Below are 8908 nucleotides of genomic sequence, written 5' to 3'. Positions count from 1 at the left end.
TGGTTAAACATGAAAAACTTAATTTTATCTCATTTAGTTATTAGACTATTGTTTCAACAAGTCCAAATTAATGACCTTATATAAAACAATTTGACATTTATCTTTGAAAACATGTAATGTTATTCAAACACAAGCTCACAAGCTCAGTTCATCATTCCTAGCAGATGTTACCAATATATAGTATTCCAGCCTCAAGAGTCGAAAATAATACAAAAATGTAAAATCTTTTTGGTTTAAAAAAAAGCAGTAAAGACTGTAATATAAACTATTTATAAACAATGAACTTTAAGCTATTTACATACACATATTTTTGTGAGTTTGAGCAGAGAATCATATTGATCAAATTGCCATTCTATCACAGTTTTTATTTCGTCTTTATTATGATTGGTGTTAAGTCAGTCATTGGTATTGTTGTCCACATAAACCATATAACAAAGTTTTTAGAAATTTTTGTGATATGATTTAATTGTTCAATTAATGCACAGTTAATCATAAATAATCACCCTCTAATCTTGATTAATGCTTATTTTGATTTTTACCATGTCACCCCAGCTTGACTCAATCCTTAGAATCAGATGATCAAAATTTGGCATATAAAATACACAATTTTTAATATGAAGAATTAATTAAGACGATCAAGGATATTATTGTCCGCCTAAACCTGCGCATCCAAGTCTACCAGAAAGCCATGATATTTAAAGTGTTTTACAACACCTAATTAGCAAATAATCCCCACTACAAGACATACCCTCGTTATCAAGAAATACCCTGAGGTCCATTCCCATGGATGAGTGTGAACGATTGCATCTATATGGCTTAAATACATCGTGTCCCTTGTGGTCTGTTTCTTAATGGTAATATGACACGAGTAATAGGACCATTTGTGACTAACAACATGGTTTTATTAGGTCATTAGTGAATTTGTACTATAAAGTATTTTGTGATCAAGTTTAATGATTTAATTGGCAGAAAAACCGCATGTTCACTTTTTGAGCAAAATAATATTCACATTTGTGAATACCCATATGATAATCTGCATAAAGACCCAATGGTGTCCGGAACCCTGAAGCATCCCATCAATACAGGATTTAAGGACATTGTGTTAACCTTTAACTAATAGCATAAAAATTTTATTTGGATCATAGGCAGTCTAGCATACTCACAAGTTAGGCCTACCCAAGCATCGTATGATAACCAATTCTCATTTTATAAAACTTGTTCATGGTGATCTTAATGACGTAAGGCTTGAATATGACATACTATTACATTTCTCCCTTCATTACCAAGACTTTTCTAGAGACTAACACCCCTTTCAATTTGACAATTTTAGGTTTATATCACATTTTTTTCCTTGTTGTTTAAGGCCTACCAAAGAACTAATACATTTAAGCACACAACCTTTTTCACTTATTTTTACTTAACTTGTGACCAAATGATCAGTGTAGTATCATCTTCCCTTTATGCTTCAAAAAATCATTTTGAGGATAATTATCAATGTTTTTGGCTTATAAAATATTTGAATGTTTTTGAATTTTAAAAAATTTACTGTTTTTATATTTTCTAAACATTTCTTTACTAAAATCAAAAACATATTTTTGGACTTTTGAAAATATGTACAATAACATATTTGACTTTGATGTTGGTTTACATGAGATTAAAATCCATAATCTCGGGATCACTCTCTTTCCCACCTCCCACTTCTTAATACCGTTAAGCTTTAGTAAATACTTGAATATGTTTTTATCAAAAAATTAAGTAAAACGGTTCTTCTTTTGCTCATCGGTGTGAATTTTCTCTACCTTGATCAACTTCTTCTCGTAACAGTCACGGATGAAGTGATACCGTATTTGTATATGTTTAGGTTTAGAGTGATTTACCGGTTTTTTTAGTTATAGATATAGTAGCGTTGTTATATTCAAATATAGGTGTAGTCTTAAAATTCAAACCATAATCGCGCATCTAATGTTGAATCCAAAGAACATAAGAACAACAACTCGAAGCAACTACATACTTAGCTTCACAGGTTGATAGTGTTGGTACACATTTTGGTAATCTCTGTCTTTGATTATTAATGTATTTGGTCTTGTTAATGTATAAGGTTATTTTGGGAAATGTACTAGTGTACATTCGTTAATGTAAATGTTGTGATGTATAACGAATGAACAAAAACGTCTTTATTGGTCCATTCGTTAAGTGTTTTAATGTATTGGTTAAGGAATGATGACGAATAAGGACAACGAATTCGTCACTCATCAGTCTTAATGTATTAGTTAGGAATGATGACGAATGGTGTCCATTCGTTATGTGATGTATAACGAATGGCATCATCATCTATATATACGCTGTATTTTATTAAGTTATGAAACAGTTATTCTTGAAATTCTCTCGTTATGTTGCCCAAATCTACACTCACTGCCTTAACGTAATTCAAGAAAAAAGATTGGCCCAAATTTCATTGAAATTCAATTAAGAGAACGAACGTTATATATTCTTATCCTTATCCAAAGTATCTGTTGCTTGGAGTTTAATCAATAGTATCCACTGCACCGAATTCAATTTTGATCTCCTTCCATACTTCACAAGAAACAGCTAGTTCAGTACTCCATTTGGTAGCCTCACCTATACCTAATCAATTGATAATATCAAGCGACTAGATCCTTAGTGTAATCGTATTAATCTTAATTGTAATCGTACAGAAGTGGTTTCTTAGATAGTGATACAGTTTTTTTTTTCTTGCATTGCCACGTGACTAACCTCCTTCCAAAAATTTAACATACACCAGTTGTAGATTTGGCGTTCTGCTTACAACTACTATAGTTTGAATCCAAAAAGATCTTAGCACAAACACATCATCCTTTGGATACCAAATATTGACCCCTGGACATCCCTTTAGATTACGTAGTATTCTCTTGACGATCATAATGTGCTAGAGTTTCAGGTAGGATTGATGTCGAGCACACAAGCAAGTAGCATGCATAATGTCTGGCCTCGAAGCAGTTAGATACATGAGAGAGCCAATCATGGATCAATATAACTTTGATCAACCTTTCTCCTAATGGGATTAGGACCAATCCCATGATTCAATGGAAGCAAAGTACTTATTTCTGTTAAACAACCATGTTGAACTTTGCTAGGATGTCGTTGACAAACTTCGTTTGGTGAATGAAGATATCATCAGGTAACTGTTCCACTTGAAGCCCTAGAAAGAACTTCATCTCCCCCATTGCACTCATCTTGAATTTAAATTTTCATAACAACTTCAAACTCTTTGCGTAGGTCATCATTCGGTGACCCAAATATGATATCATCCACATATACATTAACGATCAGCAAATGCAGCCACTTGTTTGGTAAAAAAGTGTACAATCAATTGTTCCTCGAATAAATTTATTATCCAATAGGTGTTGGGATAAAGTTTCATATCAAACTCTCGGGGCTTGATGTAATTCGTATAAGGTTTTAACAAGTAAGTACACGTTGTCTTTGTGGATCAGATCGATAAAACGTGGTGGTTGTCCCAAATAGACCTATTCACCAAGTCTCCCATTCAGAAAAACATACTTGACATCTAATTGTTACACTTTAAAGCGCTTCCAGGAAGCAAATACTATAAAGATTTTGATAGCTTCAAGTCTAGCAACTGGTGTGTAGACCTCATTTTAATCTATTCCTCGTGTTGGTTAAAACCAAGAACGACCAACCGAGCTTTGTTTATAACAATTATACCATTCACATCTAGCTTGCACTTGAATACCCATTTGGTGTTTATATGCATTTTGGCTTCGAGAAAATCAACAAGTGTGACGTCCGTGGCAAAACCAAGTACACCTTAGTACTTACAAACTCGAATAAGCATTTAACCGCTTATTGCGTAACGAACAAACAAATAACCAAACGGGTCTGGTTATGGTCCGGATATCCCAGGGTGCCATCCATAAGTGATATATAATCTATGCAAGCTAAAATATTAGTAATATGGCCTTAGTTCGATAGCAAACAAAACGAGGTACACTATATTCATTTCGTATCAAGTAAACGATAGATCGGTTAATTCGTAGTGTTTAAACGAGTAACCGACCGATACTAATTATGACCCGTATACATACCGAGGGGTCATATACGAGTTATATATATGTTATAGAGGCTAACATATTGATATTTAGGCCTTAGTACGTTTAAAACTCTTTAAACGAAAAAGGTTTCGTTTATCGATATGCTATAAGCTTAAACGCAATCGTTAATATCAAAACAAGCATTGTAGCATCCGTTAAGCCGAAAAAGACTTATAAAACACTTATATGACATGTTTTAAGCAATCCGTGAAAATATTTTAGAATTTTACAACGAGTCAGTACGTTTTTCTTATTTTACAAAAATAAGCTGAAAAACACTCGTTTTTGCGCTATTTCTCACACCCGAATTAATTTTCTTGCGAAAAACCGAACCCGAACTAAATTTTGGACCGACTTTTACGTGTGGCACGAAAACCGAGGCACCATTGGGCCAAAAAGAGGCCCAATAGGCCCCTAGAAGTTGCGGCCGCCAAAATTGAACAAAGGCCTCCATGTTTATTTTTTTTATATAAACAAGATAGGAGATATTTACAACACAAAAAAATCTGGATCCTTCCTTCTTCAATACAGAACTTCAAGCAAACCCTAGGTATGATCTCATAAAAGCTCGATTTTGATTCGTTTATACTCGTTTAATAGCATAAAAACATGTCTTGGCTAGTAAAAATCAAAGTTAACGGTGTAAAACTCTCAAAAATCATCCAAAATTATGTTTTGATGTTAAACATGTTTACAAACCAGGAACATATACTTTTTTGGTCAAAAACGCGGATTAGAACATGAATACAACGTTTTTACGGTTAGAAAGTTCGGTTTGAACCCAAAACCGAAACCCTAATTATCAAGGCTGCTACATGGATGATTTATGCTTGGTTTGATGTTATATGATATGTAGATATACTGAGTTTGCAACCCAAGACCCGGAGAATCGTTTAAACTAGCAAAATTCATCGAAAACCGACAAGGTAAACCCGTAACACTCACTTAGGGGCTGTTTAGTATTAGGTTGTGACGTGCTTGTTGTTAGCTTGTGAAAACTTGCAGGGACATTAGGGATCATATAAATGAGTTTCTGTTCAAATTTGGTAATTTTTCGATAAACGGAGAATATTTAGTGAATTTATTTCCGTTTATGAGCGTTTATTTGGGAAAAATAGCTAAACATGTTGAAAAATTCTGAAACTTGGTTTTGGAGTTTGATATGGGATGGTAAGATCACTGGTAATGTTTGGGAATCATTGGAAATGCCTAAGTATGGTTTGTGCAATCATCGTTTAACCGAATTTTAACAGCCGAAAAACGCACAAAAATGCATTTTGTCAAAAGATTTAGGTTCTGGAAATTTTGCAGGGGCTATGTAAGAACATTAAGGCCATTGGTAAAAATTATTGGATTTTTCGGAGGTCGTTTGATATAAACGGGCCATTTATTACATGATTATAACCTATTAAATGAATTTTTATAAATAAATAATTAATCATAAAATTTCTGGAAATATTTTTATAAAATTCTCCATGTCTTAATGTATTTTTACAAAAATTTTCATAATTTATATATAAGTACATATTTAGTTATGATTAATCAAAGATTTAAATTATAATTGTTTTAACGAAACCGGCAGTTTTGTGTTTAACGGACTGACTAGTATGTCAAAATGTCAAAAGTGGTCAAATATCATATTTTTGAATGATATTGATAAAAACGAACTTGTTACGAAAATTCCGGACAAATCGGGTGGATTGGGCGCGTTTTGTATAATTAAAACCGTGTGAAAACGGAAACGAACCCTGCGATCAAACCAGACACCGAAACCTTAAAATTCTTTCATAAATCAAATCATTTTATCAATCAATATATTTACTTAAGTTTATGTGATCTTACCTAATCCCGAAACGTATAAACGATCAACTGAGCTAGGCTCGGAAAACGGTGAAACTGAGCCAAATCCAGTTTTAAACATTTCATAGTATACAACGTCACAATCTAAGACTATGGTCATGTTCTGGACCTAACAGCTATACCCAGATTATCTATACAGCCCGACTAAGCTTGAACACTGTCCTAGTATTAACGATACGGTACCGTTTATAGGAATCAGGCTATAAACGAGGCATCTGACTTATTGACACGTGATTTCTGTGCGAACTACGATAAGGTGAGTTTCACGACCCCCACTTTCTAAACTGTTTTACGAACTTTTGGGGTGAAAAGCATGTTTATACACGTTATCGATCTGAAAACGATTCGGGACATAATAAATATCTGAACAATTATATATGAAAAGTCCCTACAAACATAATGATTGACTACGTGCTGATGAAAGATGATTATTATCATTGACTGGTATATTGAGTGGAGATAATACGAATTGCAAAACATAATGAAATTACACGTGACAACATGTTTATACAAACACATTGTATAATGTTAAACATAACTAATTTGGGAAACAACATGGTCTGTAATGGCCATGGGGATAACGTGGTCTATGATATTTATGGGGCTATTGTGGGCGGAAGGGTGGCCACAATAGTAACAAACTAAAGTTGAGTATGGCTTATGAGCCAAGTTCTGCTGCAACTTATAAACTAAAGTTGAGTATGGCTTATGAGCCAAGTTCTGCTGCAACTTATAAACTAAAGTTGAGTATGGCCTCTGAGCCAAGTTCTGCTGCAACTTACTAAACTAAAGTTGAGTATGGCCTATGAGCCAAGTTCTGCTGCAACTTATAAACTAAAGTTGAGTATGGCCTATGAGCCAAGTTCTGCTGCAACTTATTAAACGAACTAACTTGATTATGACATGAATGTTAAGAGAATAATGTGATTATGCGTATTGTGGGCGGATGGGGAGCTACAGTATTTGGTGATACGTGATAAATACTATATGTGTATATGTGTCTATATACATGCTACGTGATTAGCCGTAGGAAATATTATGTGTAGAATATATTAATTATTTACGTGTACACTATATAATGTTTAAGTTTACGTGGAATCATCGTGGGTGGAAGGGGGGACCACAGTGGTCGATGTTAACACGGAACCGTTGTGGGCGGAAAGGGGGCCACAGTGGTTGGTTAAACACGGAAATTGGAAACAGGTAGTACGAACAAACAACCACGATTTTACCGAAATTTCAAATTTATATTATAAACTTACAAGTGTGCATATGCACACACAAGGATATGGCTGTACATATTTATACAAACGTAAACACATATTTTTACATACGCGCGTACATACAAACTATGACTGTGTGGTACGCAGAACTGATTTCGTTAAACTTATGAAACTCACCAACTATTCGTAGTTGACCTATTTTAACATGCTTTTCAGGTAATCAGATATGAGAAGTAATTTTCTGTGCGTTACGTGTCTGATTGGTGGTTGCTGTCATGGGCATTTGAGTTAGAAGTAAAGTAATTGAAGAACCGGTTTGATAGTATCACCTAGTTTGTAAAAGATGTTAGAACGATATAATATATTGTAAACTAGTTAGTAATGTTTCTTTATGAACAATGTATTTGATACCAGTTGTATCTGTTGCATTTCCGTTTTACGCTTCCGCAATACGCTTAACGGGGTGTGACAGAAGTTGGTATCAGAGCCATTGGTTATAAAGGATTAGGTTATCCCTTAGGATACCTATAATATAACCGTAGGCTCGATTATCACTGGGAAACTTATTAATGAGTAACGATAGATATTGATGAATGCCGGGATGAACTCGTAGGGCAAGTGAGTTATTATGGTCCGGAACGTAATAACAGACTTGCTTGTACGAGGGAATTCGGGGTGAAGTCGCGGAACATATTGATAGGTAAAAATGGCAACATACGTGCATAAAGGTGACGTGAAGTATATATGAAATGTGCATACGTGCTTATCTGAGATGAGATATAGGGATACGTGTGCGTACGATACTACCGATGATATTGAATCTTATTGTAACGAATATTATATTCGGTCATAATTAATATTAATTTATATTATGATTAAAATTATATCGTATCAAAATTTATATTATACCTGTTCGTAACAAATAAAATATTTAACTTCGGTATTAATTAATAATATCCTTTACGATGATCTAAGCTACCGAAAAACGTTTTCTTCTGATTAACGATTGCACCGAAAGATGTCGAGATCGGGTAGCCTTATGACAACTAAGGAACCGGTGTTTCCTGTAAACGAGAATACGAGAACGCTTAACCGACCTCAAACTAAATCTGGTGATATGACGAAACCACTAAGGAACCTAATATACAAGGCCCGGGAATGAATCACGAGAGGCGTGTCCTACAGATAATGATTTCAAGAATATATATATATACACATATAATACCTCTCAGCCTGGGTCTAACCTTTATTTCATGTACTCGTTTCTTTGACACTAAATTAAACTATTTTCTGGTCATCCTTCGATTTCTGTTGTTTGAAAAACAAACACCATCCCGGGGGAAATACTTAGTGATGAATCCAACTTATTGAATTATAAATATAATAACTACTTTATTGATTCCCCAATTCTATAAACAGACCGTGACTACCAGTACATATAATATACTAATGATATTTCAAAAAGAAATATTAATAATAATAATAATTTCCTTTACAATTTACCAGTACAACTAACTCTGATGAACCTCCTTAACTAGCAAACTCTTTGAACCATCTACGAATAAGAATATCCAACCTCTCCTATATCTTTCCTATTCCAATTGGTTACTGTATGAGAGAAACCTCATGCTCACGAAATGATGACGTGCCCCGACTGGAATGAAACCTAATTACCTCCAACCAGCAAACTACTACTTTTATTAAGTCCGACAT

This window comes from Bidens hawaiensis, unplaced genomic scaffold, assembly GCF_021521415.1.
Source record: "Bidens hawaiensis isolate Kalapana, Puna unplaced genomic scaffold, B.hawaiensis_p1.1 tig00028057_1, whole genome shotgun sequence".
Lineage (NCBI taxonomy): Eukaryota > Viridiplantae > Streptophyta > Magnoliopsida > Asterales > Asteraceae > Bidens > Bidens hawaiensis.
The sequence above is the reverse complement of the archived record's forward strand: the minus strand, read 5'-3'. Positions refer to the sequence as shown.